We start from the raw sequence: 18,659 nt of genomic DNA on the forward strand, positions 1-18,659 counted from the left end.
TGATTCTTCACCATTGAGTGAAAGGGCTAAAAACGATGTATTAAAATGTGAGAAATAGCAGAAACTCCACACTACCAGTCGGGTGCCCCATTTGCATAAAATATTATAAGCGGATGAAGTAAAATGAGCTATGGACGTAGCTTCAGGACAATCTTTATTTGGACAACCTTTCGGCCAAATGGGCCTTCTTCTCAGTCTCTTGTTGAAGAAAACCGAGTAGAAGGCCCATTTGGCTGAAAGGTTGTCCAAATAAAGATCGTCATGAAGCTACGTCCATAACTCATTTTACTTCTTCCATTTACAGTATGTGTATATATATATATATATATATATATATATATATATATATATATATATATATATATATATATATATATATATATATATATATATACTAGCATATATATATATATATATATATATATATATATATATATATATATATATATATATATATATATATATATATATATATATATATACTAGCATATACCCATGCTCCGCACGGAGTTGAATGGGTGGCAAAAGGTGGATGAGGCATAATAGTTGATGTTATGGGAAGCTGGGGAGGGTGTCATTAGGGATGTAATGCACTATGGTTACCTGTCCTTAGTTTTCTAAAGGACCTCCCTGTAGATGACATTTTGGGTGAGTGTCTTGTTGCTGAATAGTCCTTGTGAGGAATTATTGTCCACTTTGATAGATATATAGGAGTAATCTCTTGCACGTGAAAATGCAACATATAGTTGGCCACGGGAGAACACAGGGGCTGGGAGGTATATTCCGAGTTTGTAAAATGTTTCGCCCTGGGATTTGTTTATGGTCATCGAGTATGCGAGTCTGACTGGAAATTGCATCCTCTGCAGTGTGACTGGAAGGTTGGCGTCTGATGGGGCAAGTTTAACATGATATAGACCGAGCCCGAGACTGAACAGGAGCAGTGGAGGGTGACCGAGAATCAGAATGCAAATTTCAATGAACGGAACTTTTTGGCTCACATCCGACAATCGAACACCGCTGGACGCTTTAATTTAAAGATCACACACGCAAGACACAACACAGGTAATGACGGCGGTTGAGAAACGTCAAATTACGCGCAGACGTTAACAGAAATAATATTTTTTTTTAAATAAATCTTTACTTGAAATACAATGTTTCTTGTAACATTTTTTGTGTCAAATTCACCTTCTGAGGTAGTCAGCATGTGCAGAAGAGGGTTTTACATTGCAGACGCTGTTTTCTCGGAGTGGCATTACGCCTCTCGGCGGTGACGGCCTGTCGACGACAGACGTAATGACGTCAGCGAATGACCGATGATGTCATGACGGAATTACGCCTCTCAGCGGTGACGTCACACGTCGCCATGCAAACGAACATTAAAAATTAGAAAATCGCCAAAAATTCCCAAACCTGTCCGTCTGGCGCGATCTCACATAGCCCATGCTGTTCATTAGACCACAGAGCACCCGCATGCCGAAAGTGGCAACAATCCGTCCGGCAGTTTTGGAGGAGAAACGTCAAATTACATGCAGACGTTAACAGAAATAATATATATATATATATATATATATATATATATATATATATATATATATATATATATATATATATATATTGTTGCGGATTCGCGCCCGCCGGCGTGCTGACGGCCACGTAACTCGAATCGCGGCACGTCGCCCACCGGGCGGACAATCCAGTCGTGACCCTCTCGGACTAACGCCGGGAACCAGTCACGGGTGGACCTTTCGGTCTCACCGCGATCGAGCCAATCAGCCCCCGCGTGGGATAGGGTTGCTCGCCGTATACGACCTACCTAAGAACCCACGCGGAGGGTAGATCGGGCGATCGCACCTCGCCGCGGGTCGACTTCGGACGCGGGCCACTTAGCGACCCGTTCCGTACTATCAGAATAACCGAGCGGTGTTATCGTCGACCTCGACGGTTCGATTAATTATCGGGCGTATTCAGCCCACTACCAACCCTTTACGTGAAGCAAGATGGGGATTCAATGGGAGAAATGACGAAGCGAAGCGGGAGAACAGTTCAATAATAAAGCACATTTATTCGCGGCACACGGGAAGCACACATATACAATTCCACCAAAAGCACACAGAAAAAAACACAATTCCATTTACACAAAAAGCAAATATAAAAGTGAAAACACAGTGCAGAGCTAATACCGACTACCGAGCACACGGCAACACTTATACAATTCTACTTCACAGACGGCGCCGACAACACATACCCAAAACCAAGGAAAAGAAATACCCTCAAGGATGAGGCGGGCCTGAGGCCGAGACCGGGTCGCGCCTACCCGTCTGGTGATGAGACGCGGAGCGGCGATGGCACCCCAACCCCGCGGGCCTCGCGGAGGGTGTCTGGTAGGGGGTGGGAAAGGGGCCCCCTTGGTCGCACTATCTCAGCGTGGGGGGAAACAGGAGGGGGTTGTTGATGCTCGGGGTATAGAGGATCTTTATTATCCCTGGTGTGCGTCTCCACCTCGGCCAGGTCGCGCTGTCGGCCTCCCTCGGGTGCAGCTCCCTGCACGACGCGAGCACCCCCTCGTCTGGTGTCGCCGCCTTTCCACAGCTCGTCCCCTCCGTTCCGACTCCAACGCACACGACGAGCAGCTCCACCGCCCGCGAAGTCTTGACCCTCTGCTTCCGACTCTCCTACTCTCCGCCTCTGGACTCTCCGACTCTGGACTCTTCTTTGGACTCTCCTCCTCTCCACTCGACTCCTGACTGACGAACACGGTCCTTTTATCCCCCCGTCGCTTCGCCTTTGACCCCCTCCCTTTGACCTTTCACCTCGCTCCCCATTGGCCCGAGAAAAAGTGGGCGTGAAGGCTTTTTGATCCACAAATTTGCATATATCGATCGTCCTGGAGGCGGGGCCAAATCGCCCCTCGCTCACCGATTGGACGGCAAAAAGTGGGCGTGTGTCGTTTTTGATCCATTTTTGAAGCACAAAATCCGTGATTTTGTACACACTGTTCGACGCGCGCCCTGCACGAGTCCAACACCGGTACCCACAGCGGGGCAAGAACGGTGGCGATGCTACGGTTGCGAGGTGTGACGTGAAGGTCGTGGCGGTTGTGGTGAAGCGGCGTTGTGGTTGGCGGTTGATGTTGTGGTTGTGGTGGTAATCATGGCGGTTGGTCCAAAATAAAGATAGCAAAAGAAAAACGGCTATCCTGAAGAGTCGCAGCACGCATAAATGACATGTATTCCCACTAGACAACGGGTTTGGACCTAACTACACATGTACTTACCGAGATACCTCACCTAAGGGACCTGAATGGTGGTTTGCGAATTTGGTAACCACAACAATATATACATATATATATATATATATATATATATATATATATATATATATATATATATATATATATATATATATATATATATATATATATACAGTCAAAGCTCGTTACTATGCCACCTCGCTTCTATGCCACTCTCGCTATTATACCACTTTTGCTCGGTCCCGACAAAATTCAATACAAAATAAATTTACTATGCCACCCCCTACTCTCGCTACCATGCCACTACTGTGTGACTGTTAAAAGGCACGAGTCGTGAAAAAGTCTGTATTGCGCAGTGCTCGATTATCACACTCACGTCCAAAGGCGAAGCGACGAACTACAGTCCAGCTGCGCACAACATAACTCAATACGTACGCGCATAGTCAGACTGTGTCAAAACACGCGATTCTTCTCCCCGATGCCAGCCACAACAAGCCAATCACAACACGCACAACGAGACACAAAAAAGCGCGAGCACACACACAGACACGCAGGCACACGTACAACAGTGACATCATTTTTTTCAAATTCAGCCCATAATGTCAGCTCAGAAACGCAAGCAAACCGACTTTACGCTGAAGGAGAAGAAGGAGATCATCGATGCCGCGAAGAAGGAGCCGAATCAGTCCAAGTTGGCCAGGGAGATTAGCAAGAAATGGGGCGTCGAAGTTAAGAGAACCACCGTGAAGGGCATTCTCAGCAAGAAGGATGCAATCGAGGCTGCAATCAAAGCTGGATTTCCATCGAAGCGCATGAAGTTGACGCAGGCTCACGACCCGAAGCTTGATGAGGGAGTGCTCATGTGACTGAAGCAATCAAGAGGACAGAATGTGCCTGTCAGCGGCGATCTGATCAAGGAGAAGGCGATGAAACTGGCCGAGCTGATGCACATCCCAGACTTCATGGCGAGCGACGGTTGGTTGGGCAATTTCAAGAAGCGCCACGGCATCACGTTAAAGACAGTGCAGGGCGAAGCTGGAGCGGTGGATTCGCAATCCTTTCTTGAGTGGCAACAACAGGTTCTCCGGCCCTTACTCGGGCAGTTCTCCGCAGACGACGTCTTCAACCTGGACGAAACTGGACTCTTCTGGCAGCTGCTTCCGAACAAGACCATGGCTTTCAGGGGAGAGCGGTGTACTGGAGGAAAGAAAAGCAAGCAAAGGATCACTCTTCTGGTTGGAGCAAACATGAGCGGCAGCGAGAAGTTCCCTCTTCTGGTGATTGGCAATTCCAAGAAACCCCGTGCCTTCAAGAACAAAGAGATCCCGGTCAAGTACAAGGTGAACTCAAAGGTGTGGATGACGGCGGAGCTTTTCGAGGAGATGTTGCGTGCGTGGGATGGACGACTCGGCCAGCAGGGACGCAGAGTGCTGGTCTGTCTCGATAACTTCTCTGGCCACCCTCCCGAGCTCGAGCTGAACAACATCCAACTGGTCTTCTTCCCACCCAACACGACAGCCAATTCGCAACCAATGGATCAGGGAATCATAGAGAACCTCAAGCGCCACTACAAGAAGCTCCTGCTATGCCGCCGGCTTGAGGCCATAGACGAGGGAAAGGAGTTCAAGTTCACGTTGCTCGACGCTCTACACGTCGCCCGACGTGCTTGGGAGCACGTCGGCAAGTCGACGATCAGGAACTGTTTCGCGAAGGCCAAGTTCATCGAAGAGGAGATCCAAACTGAGCCACAGGATGCGGAGCTGCCCGACATCTGGGAAGCTCTGCCTGCCGAGGAAAAGATGCACGAGATCGAGGAGATCGAGCTGTCTGACTTTCTCGAAGCCGACGAGCGCCTCGCGACTGGCGGGTATTTCACGCTGGAGGAGATTGCGGAGGAGATTCTGTGCAGTGAGGAGCCGGTGGAAAGCGAAGATGACGAGGTAACTGTCGAGGAGGAAATCGTTCCGTTCGAGGAAGCCCAGTGCGCTTGAAGCACCGTCCGGAAGTTCATGCAGCAGAGAAGCGGGAAGCCCGGTGTGATGCAAGCGTGCGATCGGCTAGACAACGAGATGCACGAGATCCGCCGAAAGAAGATGCGCCAGCCGACGATTCTTGAAAGCTTTGTGTGTCGTGAATTTCTCGCCATGCCATATGTTAGTGTGTGAACTCTGTGAGTGTGTGTATGTTCTCCGTTCGCTTAGCTTATACAACAGTCGTGCCTTTTACTTGCTGAAATAAATTTTGTCTAAAGATTAACTACAGATGGGTAACTTGAGAAAATAAGGCCGTTTTTACAAAATCTCATTACTATGCCACTTTTGCTCGGTCCTGACGGGTGGCATAGTAACGAGCTTTGACTGTATATATATATATATATATATATATATATATATATATATATATATATATATATATATATATATATATATATATATATTGTTATGGTTTTCAGAATCCGGTCTGATGAATGCATCCACACATCCAGGTCCTCGGACAGTTATTTCCTTTGATGCATGTTCAGATTAGCTCCATCCCCATGTCTCATGGGATCTTAAATGTGATGTGTTGAGAAGGGTAAAGGATAGATCCCCCCTCTCTTATGGGAAGCTTTTTTCTTTACGACAGATACGTTCACACACATTTCTGTCACGAGCTCTGAAGCCCACCCTCATTTTTCCTCAGCAACATTCTTTTGAGAGCGCACGGGTCGTCATGGTAACCGTGCGCCAGTGGGGTGGGGTGAACTTGGGGCGAACTGATCGGCGGAGACGGGCCGGCGATATCAAAACGAGCGAGAGGTACGTTCGGAGAGAAAAGCGTGAGTAGAGGAGAAAAACAGCGAAATATGAGAGAAAAGCGAAAGATGAGAGAAAAGCGAAAGATGAGAGAAAAGCGAAAGATGAGAGAAAAGCGTGAGGAGAGAAAAGTGTGAGGAGAAAAAGGTGTGAGGAGAAAAAGAGGAAAAAGGAAAAGCGAAAGGAGAGAGGAAAAAGCAAAGGGCGAGAGAAGCGAGCAAGAAGCGGGTGTCTGACCAGCGCCGACGAGACAATTCGTTCTTCCCATTGCTTCGGCAAGCGAGCGTGTGGTGCACGTGTGGATGTGAGCAGCGCCGCCAACAAGTGAGGCACGGGTCGGTCACCAACAACACCAGGGTCTAAACCCACGACGGATGATCTCGGTGTCCTCCAGATTTCGACTGGCGTTCAAGGCTGTTCGCGGGAGGGTGCACGGCAAAGCTGGGTGCTGGCGACAGACGTGACACGCACACACGCATTTTCAGGACGTTTTCGCTTCACGGACGACTTTCTGGTGAGCGAGACGATTCTCCCCCTCCCTCCCCCCCCCCGAATGATCTGCTGGGTAACCATGTCTGTTTAGCTGTAAGTCAGGTCAGGTCAGGTATGGGAGCATGTGCCAGAACAGTGCGTCGCTGCGTCCACTTTCCGCCGGTACTCCAGGGGCCTCTGTCTGGCCATCCCCCAGGCAGATGCCAGGCCCATCCCCATCTCCTTGAGATGATGGTCAACCTGCTGCAACCATGAGGCACATGGTCGGCCCACTGGCCTCCTCCACTCATGAGACTCCCTCGCTGAGAGAATCTGGTGAGCAGGATCAGCGTCAGGAAAACGAGCCACATGTCCATACAGCCGCAGCTGACGCTCACGGACTATGCAGGTAACAAATCTCATCCGAGTCTCTCTCAGCAACCGCTCGTTGGACACAAAATCCGACCAGCGATAGCCAAGGATTCTCCAAAGAGACCTGGTACCAAAGGAATTAAGTCTCCGTCTCAGATCCTTGGTCAAAGTCCAAGTATCGCACCCATAGAGCAAGACTGGAAGTACCAAGGACCTGAAGACTCGGACTTTCGTCCTCCCGCACAGGTACCGGCAGCGCCACACCCCATGATCCAGTGAATCCATGACTCCCCAGGCCCGACCCAGACGTCTATTGACCTCCGGCTCACAACCTGCGGAGACATGAATATCACTGCCAAGGTAAGTGAATCTATCCACAACCTCAACATCCTCACCACAAACAGACACAGACAGGACAGCAGCATCCAAGATGTCACCGAAAGCCTGGATCTTAGTTTTGACCCAAGAAATCCGTAATCCCAACGGCTCCGACTCCTCATTCAGCACCTCGAGGGCCCCCAAGAGGATGTCTAAAGTCTCCACAAAGATGACTGCATCATCTGCAAAATCAAGGTCCGAGATCTTGACATTGCCAAACGATGCACCGCAACTTGATCTCTCCGACATCCTCCCAAAAATCCAGTCCATACAAGTGCTGAAAAGTGTGGGGGCAAGTACACATCCCTGACGAACTCCAGTAACAACTGGAAATAAGTCAGAGATGGTACCACCCCACTTTACAGCACTCTCAGTACCAGAGTAGAGTTCAGACATCAGATCGATCAGTTTCGGTGGCACCCCACGAAGACCAAGAATCCTCCAGAGGACATCCCGATTCACTGAATCGAACGCTTTACAGAGATCAACATAGGCTGCAAGCAGCCCCTGCCGAAACTCTCGTCTGCGTTCGGTAAGGACACGAAGTGCAAGGATACGGTCAATCGTTGACCTCTTTGGTGTAAAGCCTGACTGCTCTGGACGCTGGTGCTCAAGCAGATGGTGGCGAACCCTATCAAGAATTATCCGAGCAAAGACCTTGCCCGGCACTGAGAGCAGCGTCACCCCTCGGTAGTTGTTGCAGTCTTGGCGATCACCCTTCCCTTTCCAGAGAGGGACAACAAGGCCCCTCTTCCAGTCAGTTGGGATGATGCCTGTGTTCCAGGCAGAGCACAAAACTGCATGCAACGACACGAGTGCAGCATTTCCACCAGCCTTGAGAAGTTCAGCATGGATGCCACAGATCCCTTGAGCTTTGCCCCGTTTCAACTGGTTCACCGCAGCCCGTGTTTCCACAAGCGATGGTGGACCACAGTTGATTCGAGGGTCGGCAACAGGGATTGTAACACCCTTGACGTCCAACTCGACAGCTGTGGGATCAGCCTGGTACAACCGCTCAAAGTAACCGGCCCAGCGGGCCTTCACTTCAGACTCCTCTGTCAAGAGCCTACCACTCTCTGCTCGAACTGCAGTACTCCGAGGGATGGGCTTGGATGAACGTAATGCGCGAATTCCCCTGTAAGCGGGACGAGAATCACCTGCCCACAGGTGATGCTCTACCCCCTCACAGATTCCTCGCACATAGGCCTCCTTGTCCACCCTCAGTGCACATACAGTTTTACGCCTCAGCTCCCTGAACAGCTCAGCTCTGCCATTCAGCCTGGCCCTGCGACTCTGGTCAATGGTATCCAGTGTCCTTTGAGAGACAAAATTCTTCTTTGCCCTGCGGTGAACTCCAAGGCATCCACCGGCAACATCAAGGACGGTGGTCTTGAAGGTGCTCCACAACTCTTCAGGACCCCCCAAAGCACCCAGACCCCCCAAGTGTCCACTCAGCCTGTTCGCAAACTCCTCAGCTACTCTCTCATCCCTGAGCTTGGCAACATCCAGCCTAGGCTGGGATGGTACCATTCTCCAGGATTTAAGGTGCAGCTTTAGAGTTGCTACAACAAGCCTGTGGTCAGTATTGAGGAACTGAGCACTCCGGTAGACCTTGCAGTTCTGGATCATCCTCCAACGACCGTCAATGATGGTCAATCTCCTTTGCCACTCCGCCAGCATTGGAATACCAAGTCCAGCGATGAGCTTGCGGGCGCTGAAACCATGAACCAGCCACCCTAAGTCCATGACTTCTTGCAAAGTCTTGGAACTTAGTGCTATTCTGGTTCATAGTTCCTGACCCATGGGGACCAACACACACCTCATAACCATCCCTATCAGTTCCAGTCGATGCATTGAAATCCCCCAAGACTAGAAGTGTATCTCGTCTGGGGCACTGATCAACCACAGACTCGAGTGTGGCGTAGAATGTGTCCACGGTGAGATCACTCGCCTCAGTCGGAGCATAAATAGAGACCAGGGAAATGACACCTAAGGAGTGGCGAATCCTTAATCTCATAATACGCTCGTTGACCGGTGTTACCTCAATTATCATTGGGGTCAGCTTATTGGACACAGCTACAGCAACTCCTTGGGTATGGTAACCATCAGAGCGACCAGACCAATAGTAGGTGTAACCACCCACCATTATCTCGCCGCAATCCGGTCTCCGAACCTCAGAGAGAGCTGCAATCCCGATGTCCAAACGCTTGAGCTCAGATGATAACAGAGACAGGTGATCATCCTCTCTTAGGGATAGGACATTCCAGGCACCCACCTGAAGGGACCGCCTCAGGTTAACCCAAGGAGACCGCCGTCTGGTGGACGACACCTCAGCACCACTCCGACACACTCTCCCGCAATCTGACCCAGGGATGATACCCCGTGGTTTCCCTCCTATCAAAGATTGGGGGTCCCGAAGGCTTTGCCCCAATCCCGTCATCCAGTGAGCTGCCCTGCGAAGGGAAGCTGCACAGGAGGTACTCCCACGGAGTGGGTTTTCAGATTTTTTTGCGTTTTTGCGTTTTGCGGAATGAAGCGTTTTACGGTGGCCGGAGTGCAAATCCTGCCACCAACCTCCTAATAAGAAGTAGCCCAACTGCAGGAGGACGTCCGCAGACACAGTTGGGCACTAGATATGGATGGCCGTTGGCTCACAAGGAGCTCCTCCGCCCTTTGACGTAAGTCGACGTAAGTAAGCTGTAAGTCGACCCCCGATAAGCATCTGCTCTTTGTCTCTTTCCTGGCATTTTGATTGATTTTGCTTTGAAATTCAATCTTTATTTACCTCAGCAAATAAAAAGTTCTTTTTATTTATTTATTTCATTATTAATAAATCATTTGTCGATTTCCAACCTGTCCGTGTTTGTCCTTTCCTCCCATTGGTCTCGCATTGTTCGAACCGAGATAGACTGGGAGGTAATTACCACAGATTTGACCAAAAATCGTCAGCACTCACCAGCGGTTAAAACACTCGGCCGCCATAATTAAAATCTAATTAGATATCATTGGTGTTTTGCAGAGGGCGGGTTCCCCCCCCCCCCCCGCTCAGGTAACCACGTGACCTCAAGTTAAAAGGAATAATTAGACGGTGGACACTGGAACTCGTGGTTCACTGGGTGGAATTCGTGGTTTTAAAACAACCCACCGAACCACAACGTTAATTGTGAGTGGTGGCCACAGGTCCGGCTCTACCGAGGACAACCAGGGATTAATCCCCCTGAGTGACAAGCTGGTGTCTTGGTACCCGTGGCCACAACAATATATATATATATATATATATATATATATATATATATATATATATATCTATCTTCTTCTTCTTTCGGCTGCTCCCCTTCGGGGTCGCCACAGCGGATCATCCCTATGATCCGCATCGTGATTTGGCACATGTTTTACGCCGGATGCCCTTCCTGACGCAACCCTGGTCGCTTCTTACGACACAGGGATATGGTACACCTATTTTAACCGGGGTATACACCGGCCCAATATACTGGTACTCATTTCGCCGACCTCGGAAGGATGACAGGCTGAGTCAACCCCCTGGTGTATTAATTCAGTGGCCCAACGGGGCTTGAACCTAGGACCTCTTGGATCCCAAGCCGCTGCCCTAACCACTGCACCAACACCAGGCTTCAATATATATATATATATATATATATATATATATATATATATATATATATATATATATATATATATATATATATATATATATATATATATATATATATATATATATATATATATATATATATATATATATATATATATATATATATATATATTGTTATGTTTGTGGAAATTGACAGAACACCATACAGGTCCTTTAGATCAGTTATGTTGATAAGTGCGTGTTCAGAATAGATTTCCCCACCGATGTTTAACGGGCAATTATTCGTGTGCAGGGCTGTGAATCTTCAGTTAGCCGTGTTTCTTTTGCCATCGTTATTTTGGACCAACCGCTTCACAACAACCACCTCCACCACCAACCGCATCTCACCAACCACAGCCACCTTCTCCACAACTGCCTTCACAAGAACCAACTTCACCACAACGATATCTCCTCGCCATCTCCTAAACCACATCTCCTCACAACATAACCAACAACGAACAGCAACGCCTCACCTTCATCTCCATTGCGCCGCCATCTTTGCGCCAGCCACGGCGAGTTCCCCACGAACAACATCTCTGCCACCAACGCGGGAGCTGATGATTTCTACCATGTCCGCTCTCTCTGAGCTTCGCATTGAAATTGGATCAAAAGATCAAAAGGGGCGGAGCCAGCGGGGAGTCAGAGGTCGGAGGGGAGAGATCAAAACCTCGCCTCACGGACTCCATATAAAGGCGCGCAGAGACGCCAAGCAAGTTGGGAGTTGAAGTCAGCGAGGAGTTGAAGTTGAAGTCTGGAGTCGGTGGGGAGCTGAAGAAGTCTGGGTTCACGCGGAGCTCGCTTGAAGAGAGTCGGTCTGCGGCCTGTGAGGAGTCGCATGGCGAGCAGGCAGTCGGGATTGTTGCAGCGGAGCCTGGAGCGCAGCCTGCCGTGCCGTGCCGAACTGTGGGTCGCTGGAGCGCAGCCGGAGAGGAGTCGCCAACCAGTGGCAAACGGTCTGAGGTGATCGGGCCCCAGGACAGTCCGAACGACGCTGAGGAACGGACGGGCTCTTAAGAGAGCATAAACTCTGAAAGAGCAAAGGCCCGTTCGTTCCTCTGAGGCGTTGTCGACTCGGCCCAATCAACCGGGCCATACAACGAGGCCTGGGCCGAGCCGCGGTCACGCCAGCTGCCGTGTGGGCGGGACGTCGAGGAGCGCCCAGCGAGTCACCACGAGGGTGACAGGTAACCAGCACGGCCTCTCAAAGCTCTTGCGGTCTTCACAGTTCCGTGAACTATGAAGACACAAGAGGTCCAGTCCTACCCCTTGCCTTTCCTGGGGTTTTCTTTGAATGAATGTTGTGGCGCCGAGTCCGTTAAGTAGTAAACTGCTAAGTGATTGTGTAGAACAGTTGTAGTTCTTCTTGTCGTACTTTTGTTGATTGCATTGCTTTTGTTTGCCTTGAATAATTGCATGCGTGTTTGCCTCGCCTAATTGTATACGTGCATGCCTGCATACGTGCTATAATAATAAATGTCCTTGTGTGAATGTTGACCCGTTCGTTGTGTCCTTTTCCTCGATTGAACTGCCATTATTAAGTTCAGGAAATTAGCTGGCTTTTTAAATAACCAATAGAGTAATCGGATCCGGCGGGGCTTGGCGATATACACCGTTCGGCAAATCGCAAACGGAGTGAGCTGCTTAGTGACTCGTTTCCAAGCAGGTCCCGTCGAGGTGTAAATCCCCGGCATTTCTGTCTGCGCGCATAATTAGGTAAATCGACAATTCGGCGATCGGACCCTGTCGCGCGCGGACAGAATAGCTGGCTGATTTTCGGTGTGATTAAAAACACACCCGTGGCTGGATTTCGGCGTTGTTCCGAAAGTTGCGACTAGGTTTGCCCGTTCGGTAGGCGAGAGCGGCCGCCATTGGCTAAAAGCCGGTTGCCCGCACGCCGACGGGCGGGAAAGCACAACAATATATATATATATATATATATATATATATATATATATATATATATATATATGTGTGTGCATATTGTTAGGGTTAGGGTTAGGGTGTATTCTGAAGGGGTTTAATCCCCTTTTATTCTCGGAAGCGCCGGACCTGGGGCCACCGCTCACAATTAACTTGGTGATATGGTGGGTTGCTTTAGAACCACAAACGCCAATCAGTTAACTGCGAATTCCAGTGTCCACCATCTAATTTTTCCGTTTAACTCGTGGTCACATGGTTTCCTGAACGGGGAGCGTGCCCTCGGCAAAGCACCAATCTTATCTTGATTATATCTTAATTGAGGTGGCCGAGCATTTACCGCTGGTGCGTGCCGACTGTTACAGGTCAATTAGTTTGGTAATTGCCTCCCAGCCTATCAAGGTTCAGACAATGTTGGATCAATGGAAGAAAAGGACAAGCACGGACAGGTTAGAACGTCAACAAAGCAATTTATTAATTGAGCAAACAAAAAAACAAAAGAAAACCTCTTTATTTGTAATTTTTTTTAATTCATATCAATCAAAATGATCGGAAGTCGGAGAGATGGTTGACGGGCGTGGTCCGGGGGAGTTTGGTCGGACGCTATTACAGGACGGTTTTGAGTGTCGAGGGTGCATCGGTTTTTCTGGTATTCTTTATCCTATTAAGCCTATATTATGATCGAGTCTTTACTCAATTGGTCATCTTAATCTTCCGGGGTGCCGTGAGGAGGTGATCAAAGTTGATCAACATTTCTAGTGATGAGGACGAGGGTTCATCATGGAGGGTTAATCAAACTACGAAGAGAGGCAGACCATGGCGGAAGAGTTCCAAGGGGTCAGAACCCCCCAAAGTGGTTAAGTGCCCATCTACTCCTGAAGAGTACTGTCACAAACTTATGGTTATAGTTTCGGTTTTTGACGGTGTTACACCCCTAAGCCCTGAAAACCCCATAAAAATGGCTACATTGATGAACAAAGAATTTGGGGATGTGTCTCGTGCCAAAAAGCTCAGATCTGGAGACCTCTTCATTAAGTGCAAGTCAGTCGACCAATAGGAGAAGGTTATGAAAGCCCAGTGTTTTGTGTCATATTCCGAGGAGTCTGAGGGAGAGTCGAGGAGTCATTTACGGGATTAATCCCTCCATTGAAATTGAAGATATCAGGAGTCATTTAGCGGAGGTAGTAGTTGTTCATGCCCGCCGTTTCACCGCGGTCAGGGATGGGGTCAAAGTCAATACCACCTCATTGGTTTTGTCTTTTGACACCCCAATCCTTCCCCAAAAAGTTTTCTTGGGCTATCAAGCCTTCACTGTATGGGAATACATCCCCCCCTTAAGATGCTATCAATGCCAAAAGTTTGGTCATACTGCTTCTGCCTGTAGAGGCAAACAACGCTGCAGCAAATGTAATGGAGTGCACGACTGCGGAAGCTGCACTGGTGAATAAATGTTTTGTGCCAATTGTGGTGGTGACCACAGTGCAGCCTTCAGAGGATGTCCTGAATTCCGGAGAGCTGCCTAGATCCAACAGGTGAAGACGCAGGAGAAACGGTCATACGCTTAGGCGGTCCAGATGGTTCCCAAAAGGGGGAGAACTACGACTCCAGTAAAAGTGGTTGAGAGCACGTCCAAAACTGAGTGCCCGGTTAACGTCCTCACCAAATTGGTGAGAGTCCAGACAGATGAAAGATGCAGAGTGCCAAACCGAGAGAGCAACCACCGATGTGATCACGAGCTCTACTAATGAGGGATTCATTGGCTTCATCACTGAAGTTGTAAATTGTTTAGCTCAAGAAGGGAGCAGATCCGAAAAAAATCCATATCATCTCCACTGCAACCTTCAAACATCTGGGCTGGGAGGAGTATACCTTCAAGACGATCAACAAAATATTCAACCAATTGACCCAAAAACGCAGAGGGGTGGTCTCCAGGCAGTCCCAGGATTCCCCTGCTGATTCATGTAAATCTTGCAATGATTAACACGAAGTGTCGCGCTCATGTGTCGGAGCATACTAAATTCATCAGCCATCTTACATCCTCACTGGATATTATCCATTCGTTATTTAGAAACCTGGTTTAAAAGCCCCAATCAATTTTAGATGACCGGTTACATCCTTCAATGTATTCTCTGAATAAGCGTCCTCGATACACTTTGCTAATTGAGCTGGATGGATGTTCCCTCGATTCTTTAAATTTATCTGGAAATTCTAAACGCAATTGGGGTGGATAGTGTAAAGTTATTATTATTTTATACTTTCTATCCTTTGCTTCCATTTTATCAATATATTTTCCGTTTTTGGTTGTAACCTTGAGTTCGTGTGCGTGGCGTTTATAGAGCCTCGCGGCTCTGACTACACCAATAAACAACAAATAGAAGAAGAAGAAAATGATCGCAAGCAAATAAGGAATTAATCAGACACTGATAGAAAAAGAGACAAAGAGCAGATGCTTATCACAATGCCTTACTTAACAATTAAACACGAGACCAGGGAACCCAGCAGATCATTCAGGGGGGGAAGAGAAATCCTGTCTCGCTCACCAAATATGTCATCGTATGTCAAATAAAACGTCCTGAAGTGTGTGAGCATGCCTTGTCCGTTGCCAGTGCCCAGCCTTGCCATGCACCCACTCGCAAACAGGCTTGAACGCCAGTCGACGTCACCCCCAAGAATCAGGTATGCCAAGAGCAGGTGTCAAGCAGAACCAGCATTATCGGTCTGAGCGTCACCCACCGTCAGGAGCCAACAGGAACCACAATCGACGGACAGCGGCCAGGAGCTGTGAGAAGCTGAGGCGCTGTGAGAAACTGTAAGGTTGTAAGGCTGTCACCAACTGTCTGACTGGAACCAACGAAGCAACCGTCTGACTGGAACTGACAAAACCACTGTCTGAATGGAACTGACGAAATGACCGTCTGAATGGAACTGACGAAACGACTGTCTGAATGGAACTGACGAAACGACTAACCGTCTGAATGGAACTGACGAAACTACTGTCTGAATGGAACTGACAAAACCACTGACTGAATGGAACTGACGAAATGACCGTCTGAATGGAACTGACGAAACGACCGTCTGAATTGAACTAATGAAACCACTAACCATCTGACTGAAACCGACGAAACGACCAACCTTCTGATCGGAACCGACGAAATGACCAACCGTCTGACCGAAACCGACGAAATGACCAACCGTCTGACCGGAACCGACAAAACGACCAACCGTCTGACCGGAACCGACCAAACGACCAACCGTCTGACCAGAACCGACCAAACGACCAACCGTCTGACCGGAACCGACCAAACGACCAACCGTCTGACCGGAAACGACCAACCGTCTGATCAGAACCGACCAAAAGACCAACAGTCTGACTGGAACCGACGAAACGACCGTCTGACTGGAACTGACGAGCATGCGCCAGAGCAGCACGTCGCTGCGTCCACTCTCTGCCGGAACTCCAGGGGCCTCCGTCTGGCCATCCCCCAGGCAGATGCCTGGCCCATCCCCATCTCCTTGAGATGCCGATCAACCTGCTGCAACCACGAGGCACGTGGTCGCCCCATTGGCCTCCTCCACTTAGGAGACTCCCTCACTGAGAGAATCTGGTGAGCAGGATCAGCGTCAGGAAAACGAGTCCCATGTCCATACAGCCGCAGCTGACGCTCACGGACTATGCAGGTAATAAATCTCATTTGAGTCTCTCAGCAACTGCTCGTTGGACACAAAGTCCAATCAGCAATAGCCAAGGATTCTCCGAAGAGACCTGGTACTAAAGGAATTAAGTCTCCATCTCAGATCCTTGGTCAGAGTCCAAGTCTCGCATCCATAGAGTAAGACTGGAAGCACCAAGGACCTGAAGACTCGGACTTTCATCCTCCCACAGAGGTACTGGCAGCGCCACACCCCATTATCCAGTGAATCCATGACTCCCCAGGCCCGACCCAGATGTCTAATGACCTCTGACTCACAGCCAGCAGAGACATGAATATCACTGCCAAGGGAAGTGAATCTCTCCACGATCTCAACATGCTCACCACAAACAGGCACAGACAGTACAGCAGCATCCAAGATGTCATTGAAAGCCTGGATATTAGTTTTGACCCAGGAAACCCGTAATCCCAGCGGCTCCGACTCCTCATTCAGCACCTCGAGGGCCCCCGAAAGGATATCTAAAGTCTCCGCAAAGATGACTGCATCATCTGTGAAATCAAGGTCAGAGATCTTGACATTCCCAAACGATGCACCGCAGCTTGATCTCTCCGTCATCGTCCCTAGAATCCAGTCCAAACAAGTGCTGAAAATTGTGGGGGCCAGTACACACCCCTGACGAACTCCAGTAACAACGGAAAATAAGTCAGAGATCGTACCACCACATCTCACAGCACTCTCAGTACCAGAGTAGAGTTCAGACATCAGATCGATCAGATTTGGTGGCGTCCCACGAAGACCTAGAATCCTCAAGAGGGGATCCCGATTCACTGAATCGAACGCTTTACAGAGATCAACATAGGCTGCAAGCAGCCCCTGCCGAAACTCTCGTCTGCATTCGGTGAGGACCCGAAGAGCAAGGATAGGTCAATCGTTGACCTCTTTGGTGTAAAGCCTGACTGCTCTGGACGCTGGTGCTCAAGCAGATGGTGGCGAACCCTATCAAGAATTATCCGAGCAAAGACCTTGCCCGGCACTGAGAGCAGTGTCACCCCTCGGTAGTTGCAGTCTTGGCAATCACCCTTCCCTTTCCAGAGAGGGACAACAAGGTCCCTCTTCCAGTCAGTTGGGATGATGCCTGTGTTCCAGGCAGAGCACAGAACTACATGCAATGACATGAGTACAGCATTTCCTCCAGCCTTGAGAATTTCAGCATGGATGCCACAGATCCCTGGAGCTTTACCCCATTTCAACTGATTCACCGCAGCCCGTGTTTCCACAAGCGAAGGTGGACCACAATTGATTGGAGGGTCAACAACGGGGATTGTAACACCCCTGAAGTCCAACTCGACAGCTGGTGGATCAGCCTGGTACAATCGCTCAAAGTAACCGGCCCAGTGGGCCTTCACTTCGGACTCCTCTGTCAAGAGACTACCACCCTCTGCTCTAACTGCAGTACACCGAGGGATGGGCTTGGATGAACGCAATGCACGAATTCCCCTGAAAGCAGCACAAGAATCACTTGACCACAGGTGATGCTCTATCCCCTCACAGATTCCTCGCACATAGGCCTCCTTGTCCACCCTTAGCGCACGTACAGTTTTATGCCTCAGCTCCCTGAACAGCTCAGCTCTGCCATTCAGCCTGGCCCTGCGACTCTGGTCAATGGTATCCAGTGTCCCTTGAGAGACAAAATTCTTCTTTGCCCTATGGTGAGTTCCAAGACATCTACCGGCAACATCAAGTACGGTGGTCTTGAAGGCACTCCACAACTCTTCAGGACCTCCCAAAACACCCAGACTCCCCAAATCTCCACTCAGCTTGTTCGCAAACTCTTCAGCTACTCTCTCATCCCTGAGCTTGCCAACATCCAGCCTAGGCTGGGATGGTACCATTCTCCTGGATTGAAGGTGCAACTTCAGAGTTGCGACAACAAGCCGGTGGTCAGTATTGAGGAACTGAGCACTCTGGTAGACCCTGCAGTTCTGGATCATCCTCCAGCGACCATCAATGAGGACATGGTCGATCTCCTTTGCCACACCACCAGCGTTGGAATACCAAGTCCAGCGATGAGCTTGTGGGCGCTGAAACCATGAACCAGCCACCCTAAGTCCATGACTTCTTGCAAAGTCAAGGAACTTAGTGCTATTCTGGTTCATAGTTCCGGACCCATGGG

The sequence above is a fragment of the Eptatretus burgeri genome, chromosome 7 (genome assembly GCF_056783735.1).
Source record: "Eptatretus burgeri isolate ZD-2024b chromosome 7, Ebu_testis_v1, whole genome shotgun sequence".
In the NCBI taxonomy this organism is placed as follows: domain Eukaryota; kingdom Metazoa; phylum Chordata; class Myxini; order Myxiniformes; family Myxinidae; genus Eptatretus; species Eptatretus burgeri.